This window comes from Engystomops pustulosus, chromosome 5 (assembly GCF_040894005.1).
Source record: "Engystomops pustulosus chromosome 5, aEngPut4.maternal, whole genome shotgun sequence".
In the NCBI taxonomy this organism is placed as follows: Eukaryota; Metazoa; Chordata; class Amphibia; order Anura; family Leptodactylidae; genus Engystomops; species Engystomops pustulosus.
The window spans coordinates 140,276,931-140,295,737 of record NC_092415.1 but is presented as its reverse complement, the minus strand read 5'-3'; the positions used below and the strand labels follow the sequence as shown (position 1 = coordinate 140,295,737).

General features: G+C 39.1%; 1 long non-coding RNA gene across 1 annotated transcript in view; it reads right to left on the bottom strand.

The window, feature by feature from the left end:
• LOC140134200 (uncharacterized) overlaps nt 1-10,439 on the bottom strand; it is a 34,125-nt gene extending 23,686 nt beyond the window's left edge. Inside the window, exon 1 of the long non-coding RNA XR_011856116.1 lies at nt 10,285-10,439. This is a non-coding gene — a long non-coding RNA (uncharacterized lncRNA). The remainder of the gene's footprint in view (nt 1-10,284) is intronic.
• Between the last annotated feature and the right edge of the window lie 8,368 nt (nt 10,440-18,807).

The following is an 18,807-nucleotide window of genomic DNA, read 5'->3' as shown; positions in this document are numbered from 1 at the left end:
TATTGCATTATATGGAGAATTTGCTATAGATCTGGTCACTGGCACACTGTTTTAGATCTACAAAAATGACAGATCCTCGAGTCTTATAAAGACTCCAGGCTGACATGAAAACTGATTCTCGCTCACCTATGACATCATAGGGAGCGATAAAGCCTAGTAAATAAACCACAATGTGTAACACCCATGATCGGTACCAGCACCGATTGTAAGTGTTAATGGAGGGTGTTTCCTGTATTATGCTTGTATTTAGAGGGCTCGGCCTGTGAGTTTTCTCCATGCTCCCTTAATGAATATGTGATTTATTAATAATAACAAGTCATTAAGAGGTTAATAGTGTAATATATTCAATATACACTCACCAGCCACTTTATTAGGTACACCTGTCCAACTGCTCATTAACACTTAATTTCTAATCAGCCAATCACATGGCGGCAACTCAGTGCATTTAGGCATGTAGACATGGTCAGACAATCTCCTGCAGTTCAAACCGAGCATCAGTATGGGGAAGAAAGGTGATTTGAGTGCCTCGAACGGGGCATGGTTGTTGGTGCCAGAAGGGCTGGTCTGAGTATTTCAGAAACTGCTGATCTACTGGGATTTTCACGCACAACCATCTCTAGGGTTTACAGAGAATGGTCAGAAAAAGAAAAAACATCCAGTGAGCGGAAGTTCTGTGGGTGGAAATGCCTTGTTGATGTGAGAGGTCAGAGGAGAATGGGCAGACTGGTTCGAGCTGATAGAAAGGCAACAGTGACTTAAATCGCCACCCGTTACAACCAAGGTAGGCAGAAGAGCATCTCCGAACGCACAGTACGTCGAACTTTGAGGCAGATGGGCTACAGCAGCAGAAGACCACACCGGGTACCACTCCTTTCAGCTAAGAACAGGAAACTGAGGCTACAATTTGCACAAGCTCATCGAAATTGAACAGTAGAAGATTGGAAAAACGTTGCCTGGTCTGATGAGTCTTGATTTCTGCTGCGACATTCGGATGGTAGGGTCAGAATTTGGCATCAACAACATGAAAGCATGGATCCATCCTGCCTTGTATCAACGGTTCAGGCTGGTGGTGGTGGTGTCATGGTGTGGGGAATATTTTCTTGGCACTCTTTGGGCCCCTTGGTACCAATTGAGCATCGTTGCAACGCCACAGCCTTACTTAGTATTGTTGCTGACCATGTCCATCCCTTTATGACCACAATGTACCCAACATCTGATGGCTACTTTCAGCAGGATAATGCGCCATGTCATAAAGCTGGAATCATCTCAGACTGGTTTCTTGAACATGACAATGAGTTCACTGTACTCAAATGGCCTCCACAGTCACCAGATCTCAATCCAATAGAGCATCTTTGGGATGTGGTGGAACGGGAGATTCGCATCATGGATGTGCAGCCGACAAATCTGCGGAAACTGTGTGATGCCATCAGGTCAATATGGACCAAAATCTCTGAGGAATGCTTCCAGCACCTTGTTGAATCTATGCCACAAAGAATTGAGGCAGTTCTGAAAGCAAAAGGGGTCCAACCCGTTACTAGCATGGTGTACCTAATAAAGTGGCCGGTGAGTGTATTTTACATTTACAAAAGAACCCTGAACAACAGCCAAGGTTAATTTCTTTGAAGCTCAGGTAGACAACATTGTCCTACAAAGTAAGGCAAACATTCTGTCCTCCTGCGATGATCTCAATTTACTCTTTATTTTATTCTTTTTTTAAATAACGTTTGATTATTTTTCATGTCTCATTGGTCATGCAATCAATGTATAATATTAACCGTTCACTGTATTTTACTGCACCACAGCAACTAAAGGTTTAAATGTCATTGTAATTACCTTGCTCATGGCCCTACAAGTCATATAAAAACAGCTGCCAGTTCCATATAAGATGCATCTATTACTAATTTATTGGGAATAGCTTTGATGCATGCAGTAAATGACATTTTTATTAAGAAAAACAACATCTGTTTATCTATTTTTTTTGCAATACGATAATGAACATAGGTGAGAGCGATATAACAGACACATAGCTTAACAATAAAAAGCAAACAGTAATAGAAAGTGCCAACACACATACATATGTGTCATATGTATATAAAGGTGATGCCTCCTGCTTCCGTCACATAGTAGTTAAGGGCATCAGAAATCTGTTCTATGTTCTTAGTTTATTAGCGGTTAACTATTTTTTACATATACAATAACATGGTTCTGGTACACCTTTGGTTTCATCAAATGGTTATTAATTGTAACGTTAAAATGTACACAATTTTGCAGATATCATTCCCTAGAATACACTATGAGCACTTTCTCCAATAATATACGTTATTGAGTTCCTTTCCGTATCTTCTTACAATTTTTTACTTTTTTGGAAGCCACATGTGTTACATTTTTCCATCATCCATTCCACCTAAATTGTATAATTTTAGTTTTTTTTTAGAACCACTTTGGAATACATTTACCGTATATTCCGGCGTATAAGACGACTTTTGAAGACAGAAAAATCTTCTGTCTTGTCTGGGGTCGTCTTATACTCCGGTAATCCATAGCCCATCGCGCTGCATGGAGAGCCCTCTCACGGGCTGAGCCCTCTCCATAGCCGGTAAGTCTGTGCTGCATATTGCAGCAAAGGCTTACCGGTAACACCCGCGATGTGCCTCAAAAAGATAGAGGTGTATGGGCGCATACTTACCCTCCGGTGGCCCCGATGTCTGCGTGGCTCGTCTTCAGTCTTCCGCGCCGTCTTCTTTCTTCTGCTGGGCGCTGCCATGTTTTTCCCCGGGGCAGCTCCTAGTATGACGTCAGCAGCGGCGCTTCATACTGGGCGCCTACCGGGGAAGATCAATGGCGGCGGCCAGCAGAAGAAAGAAGACGGCGTTGAACACTGAAGACGAGCCGCGCGGACATCGGGGGAGCAGCGCAGCACATTGGGGCCACCGGAGGGTGAGTATATAAGTTTATTTTTTTTTTAATGCTGGGCTGGGCTGTGCTGTATACTACTGGGGACTGTGCTGTATACTACTGGGGGCTGTGCTGTATACTACTGGGGGCTGTGCTGTATACTACTGGGGGCTGTGCTGTATACTACTGGGGGCTGTGCTGTAATGGTAATGTTGTTGTTGTATGCCTTATGTTTATGAGTGACAGTTTTCCTGCTATATACCTGCATGTCATAAGAATTTAAATTAAAAAAGGACCATGTTAAATTCAAATCTGTTTTTTTTTTAAATTTTTAGCGGTGTTTTGTATGCGTTGGAAAAGGGGTAGTCTTATACGGCAAATATATCTTAAACTCTATATTTTAAACAGGAAAGTAGGGGGGTCGTCTTATACACCAGGTCGTCTTATACTCCGGAATGTACGTATTCATAACATTTGTAGTTTTCATTCTTTGGGATCTGGAAAAAAAACTATAATTTAGCTATTTTCTTAGATTTTTCTTTAGAGTTCATCAAGTTGCAAAACAAACTGTAGGGGATTTATCATACACTGGCACATTGTGTACCAGTATATAATTAAACTCCACCCCTCCTACTGTGCCAAATAGTTCTACACCAGGGCCTGTTCTACGGCACAGGGTCTGTGGATTGTGGACACAGCAATATTATTTGTCAGATTTTCGTCATTTATAATAAATCATAGTATATTGGAAATGGGGGATTTTTGTAATTATTTTTTTAAATGGCATTATACCTTCATTTACTTTTTAAGTCTAACTCTATCATTCACACGCCAACAACACAGTGTGGACACATGGCGCTACCAATGGGTGAAGGCACTCCTTCCCAGTCTGAACAATATATACAGCTCAACATATCTTGAGCTGTACTACCACCTCATAGTAAGCATGATTAAGTGTTCTAACCCTGATAAAGGGGGACTTTGTATTGAAGGATTTTGAACTAAAACAAGTCTGTTCACTATTTGTAGGGCTTTTTATGATTGGATTTTCTTCTTCTGATAAAAATTTTTGTGGAAACACATCAGGGTGGTGTGATGTGTATTTAGTACAAGGGAAAGTACTTTGGGACTGCCCTTGCAAGGGCGGGAGCTGTCGGGGACTAGGGTGAGTCTGCTGGCATCACACCCTCCCCTTTCTAACTCCTGAAGAGGAAGAGAGGACTCCCTCCAATCCCTGGTTCTGATACTAGCATCCACAAAATATATGGGTAAGCAGCATCCTATATGGGTCTGACATCGAGACGACCTTTAGGGTAGGGTGGATATACTCCTATACTATCCAGCTGTCTTTACCGTTTGCTAGTTTCTTTGTAATTACTTTATGTGGGTGCCTAAGATTTTGGTAAAAGGTATTCCGTATGTCTACATGAGGGTGCCTTAGGGGCATGTTTTCGTCAAGTTGTGTGAGCATTAATTTTGGTATATGAAATAGAGTATCGTAATAAAATTATACTTTTTAACTGTCCACTCCCTTGCTGCTACTAAGTTCTAATAGTACTACAACTGGTTTGTGGCTTCTGCTGCTGATTGCAAGGATACAGTGGCATTATCCAAGTGATCTCAATAATTTCTAAATTTTAAGTCGATAAAAATTTTTAAAATAGCTTCTTGCTACTTTGGGAATCTCAATATTATTAACACAAATTGAATTCTTCCATTAATATGGCTGTAAATAATATTTTACATATGAACCTAGTGATAGTAAATGTAGTGAATGTTGATTGGGGTTGTTTTAAAACAAAGCACTCCCATCTGAGTAGTCTTTACATATACTATGATACATTTCCTTCAGCTGTTTTTATATAGTATTGCCCCAGCTGCAAAAAAAAGATATAAGGTGGTTTACATAATTGTCAATGATAAACAGTTATGACCCTTATAGAGGAGCCTCCACTAGTTTATATGTTGGAAAAAGGACACATGTCTATCAAGTTCAACCAAGGAAGGGAAGGGATTGGATAAGGAAGGGGTTTAGAGGAAAAATATAATAATATATAAATGATAACAAACAAACCCTGTGCTATTAAGCCTATTTTCTCAATCTCCTTTCCAGTTATTACAACAAAATTATACATTGACTGTGAAAATCGTGTGCCAGTTATTCATAGTTATTAACAATTTTCTTGCAACTTACAATAGGGTCATACTTTCAAAAATGTTGTGAAATAGTAATGTAGTAGAAATCATGAAAATAATGACATTTCTTAAGACATATAAACTCAACTCCATAAAGTAAGCATTTCACCATGGTTAGACAATAGATGTAAAACAATTAAATAGCTGAACAACCCATCACATATTTTTTTATTAATTGAGTGATTATTGGGTTCTTTCAAGAGTTAAAAAGCAAAATGCATCATGATATGATTAATGACTGATGCTGGCACACTGCATAGCTCAGCATTACCTGATGCGGCACCTACAGCATATTTATGTCCCTTTGACATAGAAATTAAGCCATTTTGTGAAATAGAATATCATTAGAAAACAAACTGAATGTTATGGAATGAAATTCTCTTTGGAGGACTGTAAATGGATTGATTCTAAACAATAACATTCCAGAATTTTATTAAATCAATGTAAAAATCTGGATTACAAGAGAAGGTAGAAAATAAGGATGGCAGGTGTTGATGATGCAAATGAAATTGATGACAGATGGCTGGTAGCACGATCACTCACTGTATGTGTATAATGGATAGAGGTAATAAAACCCCTCTGTGCATTACAGTGTTTCTCTGCACCAAGAACTTTATCAAATGTCTTGGGAAAGATGCTTGTTGAAATTACATTTTACCATTTATAGTTGAGAGACCTCAGATCTCATAGTTCTTCTTATGCTATAAACACTAGTTTTAAGCATTTTTGTTTGGTATTTTATAGAGGAAAATCTCTGAAATCTGAGCTCTGAAAAAAATAAACCTAAAAATAATAAATTATATAATTGAATGCCATTCCTTAAAATACATTTTTAATTGATTATTTTAGATTTTTTCATAATAAAACTCTTACATATATTTGGCATGACAGGTTTTCCGCCTTAGCACTAATCAAATAACCAATAATATTTTAATGAGGTTGTTTAATTTATTTAAACAAAATAAAATTTCACATTTATTAGTAACATCATCATAACCTCGCCAAACCTTGAATTCAACTGTGAATTAACTTTATTGGTATATATCATTAACTGTATTGGATTGTGAATAATTAGAACCTATTTCTTATGTCTACCAATGACACTTTCTTATATGTACACATCTTGTCCAGATATCTCTATTAGCTCCCTTTACAGGTGGGCTGAGGATGGAGTTCTGTGAAAGAAATAAACTTATATTTACCTCCCCTGGTCACTGCTGCCGCCCACCTGTTTAGCGCTGGGACACAGACGGCGGTGTGGGCCACCAGGAGCGCCAGGGGAGGTCAGTAAAAGTTCAGGACTAGATGGATTCCTGTTTGAGATATATAGAAAATTAGGAGGGAGTCATCATTCTTAGGTTGGGAGTAACTTCCATCGGTGTATGAAGCTATTATTGCTATAATTGTCCAGAGAATCTTGTCTCTGGACACATCTAAGACATTAGACAGGGGAGAGTTTATCTTCTTCTGCAGGCTTTTTAGGAGGTTGTACAGAAGTTGGGAAGAGAAACAAATCAATGCTGTCCCCAGTCAGAGTTCAGAGTTTTTTCAACTTCCATTTTTTAAAGTTCACAGGAATAGCCATTAATACAGTAACATATCAATGATTAATGGTAGAAGCACATTTGTCATAATACTATCATTAGGTCACACAGGAGCCTAAAACAATTTCCAAACAATAATACAGAGAGAGATTCAAGCATTCTTCATGGAGTGTCAGTGCAAGGATCAAGCCTATATGGAGATATCTTCTGTTGTGTGCTGTTGACATGTGTTTCCACAATCAATTCAGTAATTCTCATCTGTGAGTAAATAGTTAAACTATTTCAAACAATAGTATGAAACCAAATTTCAAAAAACATACCAATGGGTCTATCAAATCTGTCTTATGCATCTGTCTTATGCGAGAATGTAGATCTAAGAGCAGAGGTGGAGCTACCCTCCTCCAGTATAGAGCGATTAAAGTTTTCGCTGCGCTCAGTATATGTAGCAACAGTCTAGCAGTAGATTTCCCCAATTTAGGCGGTGGGATGCACAAAAGAAATGAAGTCGAGCCTTTGGGGGCATTATCCCAAACAACTTTCCAAACTTTCTCCTTTGCTCTATTTTTTGAGTCACTTGTTATCAGGGAGGGAGGGTGGATAAAACGATTTGGTTATGGGGAAAGTAAAGAAAAAGTACTGCTTTATGCAGATGATATTCTCTTATGTGTTAGAAATTCAGAACATGCAGATCAGAAAGGTATCCAATTGGTGGAAAAAGTTAAACAATTTTCCGAAACGGAAATCAATTGGGGTAAATCAATAGTATAAGTGATTGGTCAAAGATTATGGTGCAAAACTGTATAACTCTACAAGAAAATAAATACATTGCCCGTGTGCAGAGAAGACAGAATACTACTAGTGAAAATGACCTTACCAAGGCTGCTTCTCTATTTATACATATATTTATGGATTGAAGCCAAAATGTTTAGAATAATCTAGGCACTAAAAAATAAACTGATCAAGGGACAGAAAATGTATTCAGCTTAAATGGGTTGTCCACTTTAAGCAAAATAATTAATTTTGTATTAAATGTATATGTCTCCAGTATACTTTCTGTATGAATTCCTCACTGTTTCCTAGATCTCAGCTTGCTGTCTTTTCACAGGAAGCTTTTATGTTTACTTCCTATAGATAAACACCGGTCCATTGTCATGCATCCTACAGCTTTGATTACATTGGGGGTCATTTACTAAGGGCCCGATTCACGTTTTCCCGACATGTTACCCGAATATTTCTGATTTGCGCCAATTTTCCCTGAATTGCCCCAGGATTTTGGCGCACACAATCGGATTGTGGTGCATCAACGCTGGCATGCCCGTGACAGAAATCGGGGGGCGTGGCCGAATGAAAACCCGGCGGATTCAGAAAAACCGCCGCATTAAAAAAAAAAAAAAAGTGCTGCGGGACTCGCGCTTACCTTCACTCCGTCCGGCTTGGTGAAGATCAGTGCATTCCGGGCAACTTCAGTGCAGCAGTGCCACCTGGTCAACATTGGAGGAACTGCCTTAGTGAATCCTGGCCGGACCCGAATCCACGGCAGAGAATGCGCCGCTGGATCGCGAATGGACCGGGTAAGTAAATCTGCCCCATTGTGTGTTATACCATTCCATTCACTATGTGGCATCTCACGACCATGGACTGATGTTTATCTAGGAAGAACACAATGAAGCTTCCTGTTGCATAACAACAAACAGAGATCTTGGAAACCGAGAACAATTGATACAAAAAGTGCATTGAAAAATTTTGTTTTGTCTCAATTTGAGCTCTGTGCTTGTCTCACCGACGTACCACAACCCACAGGGACATTCCAGCAAGTAAATGACGTACGAAGAACTACATGTAAGGTAGTATCTTATGAAGTATGTTTTATCTGTACGTCTGTCTGTGAACATGTCGCCTTTTACAATGGTTTTGCAATTGACACAATTGAGACATGGAAAACACCCCTTCCTACCTCTAGAAAGGAATGTCTGTTGGGATTTCTTTGTAGGACTCAGGTCTGATCTGACTAAATCGTCTTTAAGATTCTTAACCCTTCTATATGAAAAGAGGGGAGGGGTCTGGAACAGGGATGGTTGTTTCAACCCATTCTTTATATAGTCCAGTGTTTTCTAATAATATTCGAGATGGCATTGCTCGATTCCGTGTAGGTGGAGACAAACGTCAGTCTATCCCTATTTTCCCTACATGGTGTCTTCTTCAGTATTTCGTGTTTTTCCTTGTCCATAACTCTCTTTCGGTGTTGTGTCAAGATATGTGAAGGGTATCCCCTGTCGCGGAATTTGGCCTCCATGGTATCCAGACTCTTCTCTAGAGAAGTCTCATCGTCCACAATCCTCCTGATCCGTAGCATCTGGCTATATGGGAGGGATCTGATCATTCGTCTCGGGTGGCAGCTCTCAAACCTCAGTAGATTGTTCCTGTCTGTTGTTTTCACAAATAAGTCAGTGTCAATCTGTTTCTCCCTTAATCGTACTGTTACGTCAAGGAATTGCATTTCCATTCTAGAACAGACATATGTAAATTTGACAGTGGGGTCAATAGAGTTTAAGAAGTCAAAGAATACCTTCAGTGCTTCCACATTACCTGTCCACAACACAAACACATCATCTATGTATCGCCACCACTTGAGGACGCGTCTAAAGTGGCGTGATACAAAGATGTGGTGATCCTCCAAATAACGCATGTAAATGTTTGTGTAAGTTAGAGCAACATTTGAACCCATAGCCGTCCTTTGGGTCTGGATGTAGTAGCTGTCCCTGAACAGAAAGTAGTTGCATGTAAGTATCACATGTAGTAAATTAATTATGAAATTATTGCAATTGCTGGAGTAGGAGGAGGAATTTGTCAAAAAATGTTCTACTGCAGCTATGCCCCGGGTGTGGTCTATTGATGTGTAGAGACTCACAACATCGAAAGAAGCCAAAATGATGTCAGTATTGGGTGGCAGTTCAGTATTCTTAAGTTTACACAAAAAATCGGAGGTATCCTGTATATAAGAGTTTGCTTCCGTCGCAAAACTTCTTAGGACTTTATCCAAAAAAATAGCGATATTGCAAAATATCGACCCTGACCCAGAAACAATAGGTCTACCGGGTGGATTAACAAGGGATTTATGAATCTTTGGTAAAACATAAAGTACAGGAGTTCTTGGTGATTCAATCAGTAAGTATTTCCTCATATCTTCATCTATAATGCCCCCAGCTATAGCTTCACTAATCATAGTCTTTAATTTCTTTTCAATAGAGAACCTTGGGTCAGACGACACTTGCTGGTATATGTGTCTGTCCTCCAACTGTCTCTCAATCTCTTTAATGTACAGATCCTTATCCATGATGACAATCGCCCGCCTTTGTCGGCTGGTTTGATAACCAGACTGTCATCATGGGTAAGATGCTTCAATGCTTCAACCTCCTCTGTTCTCATATTGGGGTGACTAAATATACAGTTTTTTTCTGATTTAAGAATGTCCAGGTCTCTCTGGACGGCAGTAACAAATGCATCCACAGCTGGTTCGGAAACTGTGGGAGAAAATTTGCTTTTTAAGGATAAACCAACATCATTTAATGTTGTCCAGTTCTAACTGGAACCAATCTGTTTGTTTCATAGGACAAAAAGACAATCCCTTATTAAGAGCCCTGAGTTGTACCTCATTGAGCGTCCTTGAGGAAATGTTGACAACTAAGTTTTCTTCTTTAGATTGCGGCTTCTGGTTGAAGTCACAGGAATCTTTGCTTGTGGGGATTTTTCTCCTCCTCTGATGGCGCTTTCCACCTCTCCTGGTTGGTTTCCTCCAGGGTCCGGAGTCTGTGGAATAAACTACACTTTTTTATTCACAAGCCTTTGGAGTGCTGCCGTTTTTTCCGATAAATATATATATATATATATATATATGTGTGCTGAGTGTAAAGGGAACCTTTAAATAATTTATGAAGGAATCGTGGGGATGGTATATGAAGGGGCAGCTTACACAAGTTGAATGAAATGAATGCGGCAAATAGGTATAAGGGGATGGGCTTTTGCGGGAAAAGATTTTTTAACCGCTTCCCGACATTTGACGTACTACTACTGCATGGCGGGAGGTGCGTTCCCGCAAAATGCAGTAATAGTACGTCATGCTTCTGGCGCCGGCTCCAGAACGGGGATTTTTCAGTGAACCCATTTGGCCTATTGACACATACAGATTGGTTTTCTGTTCCTGGCTTCAGTGATTTTTCACTGGTGTCTTACTGACCGATTATTTTCAATTATTTTTCACACTTCAGCTTTTTTCACTGAAAAGTTGTCAGTGAACTCAAAAAGAACAGGTACTAAATTGGTCACTAATCAGTGAAAAAAATCTGAAGTGTGAAAAAGAATATTGAAAGATATGGGTCAGTAAGACATCAGTGAAAAATCACTGAAGCCAGGAAGAGAAAACTAATCTGTATGTGTCCAAAAGCCAAAATGGGTTGAATAAAAAAATCACTGATGTGAAAAAACACCAATGTGAAACGAGAATACGAGTATGAGACAATAAATATGTGGGAAACAAAATGGGCAATTTTGACAAAAAATTATGGGCATCCATTCTTGGGAGGGGGGGGGGGATGAAATGTGGGTGGTTGACTTTAAAGAGAACCTGTCAGGCAAATTAACCCCTGAAGCTAAATATATATGCCATCAGAAAGCATTTCCCCTATCCCTTCATTTTCCCATGACTGTAAACTTAAGCAATGAGGGAATCACCTTCTAGCTCATTCAGCAACAGAGATAATCATGAACTTAGCTCCTTTAGCAAGAAATGCATGGAAAACAATGTGTGTCTATCATTGGCTATCATTGAGGTTGTCTTGTTACGAAAATGAGTTAGGAGGCAAAGTAACAGTGTTTCTACATGAAGTCAGTTGGTCTCTGTTAAATCGGAGCTGAATATCCCCCTAGCTCTAAAAGCTGTATGCAAATGACCTGTGAGATGTCCAATGAGTCATTAGAATATTCAGCTGTCCAATTTATTCATGAGTGGGAGGCACAGCCACACCCCCCAGTGCTTGCCCCAGTGCTTGTATAATGGTGTGAGGTATAATGGTATAATGGCTCCTGGTATAAAGGTATAAATGGTATAAAGGGGTAACAGGGGTGACATCACTGGCTCTGACCATGTGACCAGCCTCATTTACATAATAAAGAAAATATGATTTAATAATGATTAATGTATGAATTGACTAGGTAAAGGCTGTGATGGAATCCTTTTGAGCTGCTCCAACAGGTAGAGGTGACAGAAATAGTGACATAGGCCTGATGACAGGTGTCCTTTAACCCCTTAAGGACGCAGGGTTTTTCGGCCGATTTCTCGCTCTCCAACTTCAAAAATCCATAACTTTTTCATTTTTCCGTGTAGAGACCTGTGTGAGGGCTTATTTTGTGCGTAACAAATTTTACTTTCCCGTGATGTTATTTATTTTAACATGCCGTGTACTGCGTAGCTGAAAAAAAATTCCAAATGTGGAAAAATTGAAAAAAAATGTCACGTGCGTCACGTTCTTGTGGGCTCAGTTTTTACGACTTTCACTCTTCGCTCCAAATAACACGCCTACTTTATTCTCTGGTTCGGTGCGATCGCGGTGATACCAAATTTATATAGGTTTTATTGTGTTTTAATACATTTTCAAAAATTAAACGAATGTGTACAAAAAAGAAAAAAAATTTTTTGCCATCTTCTGACGCTAATAACTTTTTCATACTTTGGCGCACAGAGATGTGTGAGGTGTCATTTTTTGCGAAATGAGGCGACGTTTTCATTTCTTCCATTTTGAGGTCTGTGCGATATTTTGATCATTTTTTATTTCATTTTTTATGTTATGTAAAAAGGTGTAAAAGTCGCATTTCGGACATTTGGGCGCCATTTCCCGTCTCGGAGGTCACCGCCGGCCGTAACCGTTTTTATATTTTGATAGATCGGGCATTTTGGGACGCGGCGATACCTAATATGTTTCTGATTTTTACTGTTTATTATGTTTTATATCCGTTCTAGGGAAAGGGGGGTGATTTGAACTTTTAATATTTTATTAATTTTTTTTATTTTTTAAACTTTTTTTTTTCTTTTTTTTTTCACTATCTTTTAGACCATCTAGGGTACATTAACCCTAGATGGTCAGATCGCTGCTACCATATACTGCAATACTTCTGTATTGCAATATATGGCATTTTTGCAGCACATTCATTACAATGAGCCACTGGCTCATTGTAACGAATCTGCAGCTGCCAGATAGCCTCGTGTCAAAAGAAGACACGAGGCTACCATGGCAACCGATCGCCGCCCCCCGATGACGTTCGGGGGCGTGGCGATCGAAAAAAAGATGGCGGCGCCCGCGCGCCGCCGTCTTTTAAATGCCGCCGGCGACTTTGCCGGCGGCAACGGGGGGGTTAATAGCCGCGATCGGTGCTAGCACCGACCGCGGTTATTAGCGGTGGGGGTTTTATGCATTTTGCAAAAACCCCCACCTTTGTATGAAGAGGACTCAGCCCGTGAGCCCTCTTCATACATCCCTTATACCTCTGCGCCGTAGAGCTACGGCGCAGAGCGTTAAGGAGTTAATAAAGGATCATGTAAGGAGTAAGAAGAAATTGTGTAGATGTTTTTATGATATACAAAATTACTTAACCACTTACCAACGTGTAACGTATCTGTAAAAGCAGCAAACACCCATCAGTAACACTCACGACCACTTTTTTGCCATTTTGAAAAATGTACAAAATTCTATTAAAAGTGATCAAAGGACTCTGCAGTCCATAAAATGGTAGTATTGCAAATGTCAGTTGCAAAAAATGACACCACCCACAGCTACACTAAAGTCTGAAAAAGTTATTAGTGCCCAAAGATGGCAAAATGAAGATTTTGCTTTGTACAGGTTTTAATTTTTGTAAATGTATGTAAATGTATCCCCATTATCACACCGATCCAAAGAATTAAGGAGATCTGTCATTTGGGGTGCATAATGAAAGATGTAAAATCCAAGCCCACCAGAAAATGACTCAAATGCATTTTTTCAACAATTTCACTGCATTTGTTTTTTTTGCCGCATCCCAGTACACGGCATGGAATATTAAATACCGTCACTATGAAGTGTAAATTGTTACGCAGAAAACAAGCCATCACAAAGCTCTCTACATGGAAAAAAAGTTATAGATTTTTGAAGGTGGGGAAGGGAAAAATGGAAATGGAAAAGTGCCAGGTCATTAAGGGGTAAAATTCCTCAAGCTTTCATGCTCAGTTAACATTTCCTTAGTGGACAAATAGTTCAGTAGCTAATTTTTTTAAATCAGTATAAGGGAATTGTAATGGGAGATAACCTTCCATATATGGAAGTCAGTGGGAGACAAAAGGTGACCAGCAATATTCTGTTCATTTTCTGTTGTTAATTCCCATTACATTCTCCTAAAAAGGAGAATGCAACAGAAACTCTGAGCTTAACACTTGCTATTTAAAAAACTTTGAACCCCTTAATGATCAGGCCCTTTTTTCATTTTTGAGTTTTCATTTTTCATTTCCCACGTTCAAAAATCTATAACTTTTTCATCTTTTCAAGTAAAGAGCTGTGTGAGTAATAAATTGCACTTCACAGTGACAGGATTTTATATTCCATGCCGTGGAATTCTATATGCAGTGAAATTGAAGAAAAGAGGCAATTGCACTATGTACTTGTGGGCTTGGATATTACGGTTTTCCCTGTGCACTGTGAAATTGGTTCAGTACGATCAGGGGGATACCAAATTTATATAGGTTTTAGAATGTTACACATTTTAAAAAATCAAAATTCTTAATTTTTTCATCTTCTGGCACTAACTAACACACCTTTTTCATACTTTAGTGTACAGGTCTGTGTGTGATGTCATTTATTGCAGGATGACATGATGTTTTCAATGCTACCCTTTTGAAGACTGTACGGCCTTTGGATCACTTTTTATTAAACTTTTTATATTTTTCAAAATGTAAAAAAAGTGTAATTTTGGACTTTTTCCTGCTATTTTCCGTTACGGGGTTAAACGCCTGGAATAACCTTTACTATATTTTGATAGATTGGACATTTTGGGACATGACAATTAATAATATGTTTATTATTTTTTTTACTGTTAATTTGTAGTTATATCAGTTCTAGGGGAAGGGGGTAACTTGAATTTTTATGTTTTTTAAATAATTATTTTACTTTTTAATTAACCCTAGGTTGTCTGATTGATGCTATCATAAACTGCCATACTACAAAATGGCAGCATATGGGAATTTTCTACATCATCTATTACAATGTGCAAATCACACATTGTAATAGAAGGGTTAAGACTAGACAGTCTTTTTATGACTTGAGGCTGTCATGGTAACAGATCGCCACTTGATGACGACCGAAGCCACATCGCTTTGATGGCGGCGATCACAGACTTAGCACCAGTGAATGCAATATGCAGTAAATCGTCACTGGCTATGGAGAGGGCTCAGCCCATGAGCTCTCTCCAAACACCTACCATCATGTGACAATACCACTACATCACAAGTCGTAAATTTCTAGTAAATTTAGTACATTTCTGTTCTTATATAAAGAATTTTTGTTGACAAAAACTAGTATCTGATCAAATCACTGTTTTACAAATATTACAATTCCAGATTTTTTTTTTTATTCCAGAATTTTTTTTAGAGGCCACTGCACCAAATTCAAAACAGGAGACGGTACTTTAAAAAGATTTAGGACTGAAATGTCATTTTGATTGAGTGTAACATGTAACATATTTTAATTTTCTGTCTAAACAACCATATGTCCACTCATGTTTAGTTTATCATGGTTTTCTTACTTCATATTTATGTGGTCTGCTTCCAAAAAAAGGAATTGTCTGCTGTTCTGATTAATATGCAAGATTTATGTTTGACTCTCTGGAGGTTTAAGCAACATTTGAAGAAGACATGCAAAGTTATGCAGTCTTTGGTTTAGATTTTTTAATATATGTTAGGTGTTAAGTTAGTAAACATGATACTGGTGGTCCCCTACTTAAGAACATCTGACTTACAAACAATCCTAGTTACAAATAAACTCTATATAATCTTGTACGTAACCCGGGTACTGCCTGTAAGATATTAAACAACTCACTAATACTCACAATCTATGCATATATTTCATAATATTAAAACGTTTTACCCGCAGCCAGAAGTTTGGGTTCAGCATTTGGGTAACACCAGCAATTGATACTGGCATCAGCATGCCCGAAGAATTTAAAGGCCAATGTGCAGGTGGAATTTAACAACCATATACTGTGACATCATAGGCTCTGACGCCGGACATCGCAGCCATAATATTGGGTGTGCCGGCTTCTGGCTTGATATACTGGGGAAATGCTGGCTGACTATATACTGGCTATAAACTGTTATTCCTTATTTAGACCTAAATTGCATCAATTGAATAGATTTTCCTAAAGTAATTAATCCCCATCAAAAATCTGAAATGCACTGGTGTCCATTAATATGGATGTACCAAAACAATTTAAGAACAAAACCCAATATGCTGAAACCATGCCGGTAATGTCCCCCTCCCCCTACTCATTCACATCAGGTGCAGTATTCGTGGATTTTTTCTTTATTCTGATTTTTCCAAGGCCTGTCCTAGGCCATTCACCTTATTTTGTGATTATCAGACTTGCCCTATCTACCAAGCCCTGTTTATTGTGATAATTGCAGGGGCATATGTATTGTGGTAGCAGCCATAGCAGCTGCCATGTTGCCCGTTGTGTCAAGGGGCTCCGACATCCAACCTGACACACTAAAGAATGGAGAATGTGCACCATTATATACAGATTTTTCTTGTTTTTTCTGTAGACTGTTTTTTCATTGCCCTGTGATTTTTGTGATCATTCATTACATAATTTACATGTTTGTTGTAATTATCTGTGGAGTTAGCTGTTTTCCAAGCCACCTTATGGATAAGTTACTTTTGTAGAACTACCCTTTAAAATTTACTATTTGAAGTTCCACAATTATTGGAAAAAGGTTATTGAATTAATTCTATTTACATTGAATCATTTTTTTCAAGATTCTCTCAACTATTGTATAAATTATGTCTTTCTAATTCCATTGTTTGTTCATAGAGTAATGCTAGAAAAACAGGTTCAGCATAGACAGTTGGCTGTACCCTTAGTTCAGCAGTTGAGGATGCACTTATATTGTGTCAATGTTTTACTCTGACATTCCTAATGGGAACAATGGTTTACGTTTGGTGGGTATGTTGATTGAACAGCACCACAACCATTATTCTGCTGCCTCGGTTCTTTTAACGGTTCTTATAGATTTATATCTGGGGCTCAAACCCCTAATCATTGTAAGGTGACTTTCAAATTAAATGAGTCTGTGTCCAGCGCTGGAATTGACTAACTTGAATGAAAAGACAAGACCTGTCCTTGCAGGAAGTTAGCAACAAGACTAACACTTTATTGTGGGACTGACACATTTATAGAAAACCATAAGGCACTTTACATAAGGCGTGTAATTAGGAAAGCAGCAACTATAATTGGGTGTTCTCACCCAGGAAATGTAACACTATTGGATGTAAGCACACAAAGGAATGTAATACTATTGGCTACATGCAAATACTGAAACTTCCCAGGTGCTCGCCTGGATACCTTCCACTAGGTGCTGCTAGTGAGCACTAAGCCTTTGTTCACAGGAGGGAAACACCCAAACTTAGTTATTATTTCACAAAGTTATGTGAAATAATGCTGAATCTTTAAAATGTCCGACAATACGTAAGATGGCGTCCGAGTCCAGTGTAATATCTTTAACAATTCCCCCCTTTTGAGCTTTGCATGGCCTGTAACTTTTGTCCAGAGTGACCTCCTCAAACTCCAGGTACATACAGGTAGGCTAAACCCTTACCTGCTGGACTTGTTAACTCTTCACCAGATCCCCTGGAGGCCAGTCACTCGGGGGTTACATTTTTTATTTATAGATAATACACGTCACTCTCTGCTTTGTTGTCTTGTCCGGGTGCTCAAGTAGGATACAAGACCATCGAATAGATATTTAAGAAGACTTGGCACTCCTATTGGTTGCGTTTGAAAATTAGTGAGTTTTATTTCACAAGTGTGTAGGCGTGGCAATCCCAAAATTTTACAACGTTTCGGTCTACATACGGACCTTCGTCAGGTACTATATACAGAAAACAAAGTGGATACAAATCAATAACAGTGGAATGGAAATATATACATAATATATACATAATATACATGAAAGTCGGAGATACATATAAGACGATAATGATGCGTTGTTGCCACCTGGCACATGATTGAGGTGAATCTTGTCAAAATTGTGCTCTCCTGGAGTTTCTTGCCAAGGTCAGCGAGCATGAACTACAGCTCCTGGATATGTGGGATAAACCTCATGAGTCTACATTTAAAGACTTAGGGATAGGTCCTACCCAACGGTGACCCGGTTGCTGTGGGTACTTGGGTATGGCCCATCATGTGGTATATACATAGCAGTATACTGGAGGGTACAGTCTAAAGTGGGCACAGCGGTATGCAATATAATGATACATATTAGATATACAGAACGGTTAGGCTCAGGCATTGAATACTCTCTAGGTCAATTAAGCTCAGGTTCTCTATACCAAAGAAGAAGTATACAAAGAAGTATACAAAGAAGAAAGTGGATAGTTTTAGGCTTTGCGGCACTATGGCCGCTGCAGCGCTGGAGAGGGGGTAGCGGAGGTCCGCTGTGGAGAAAAGCGCTGGCGTTCTGGGGCGATCGCTGTGGTATATAAAGCAGCGGACCGGAAACCGGAAGTGACGTTCCGGCTTCAGCTGTCGGTCGCTTGCGTTCCAGAGTGGAACGCGGAAGATTATCTAGACAAATCAGCGATCGCACGGGGAACGGAGCTGGAGGTAAAGAAAGAAGGTATGGGCTATGTAAATGTATGTTGTGTAAAGAGGAACTGTGTATAGAGTGTAGATAGTGTGTCTGTGAATGACATTTAATGTAAATGTAGAAAAGAAGAAGTAGTCTGCTGCATAGATGCTGGAGAGCCAGAGGGAGTGTTCTGCGTGTGGTCAAAGATTATGTTTGTCACCAGTGTATGTATGATGTATATTTCTATGTGTCGAGAGTATGTCTGTGTGTGGTGTATAGAAAGAGGGGGAAGGAGAGGAATATATACCTATT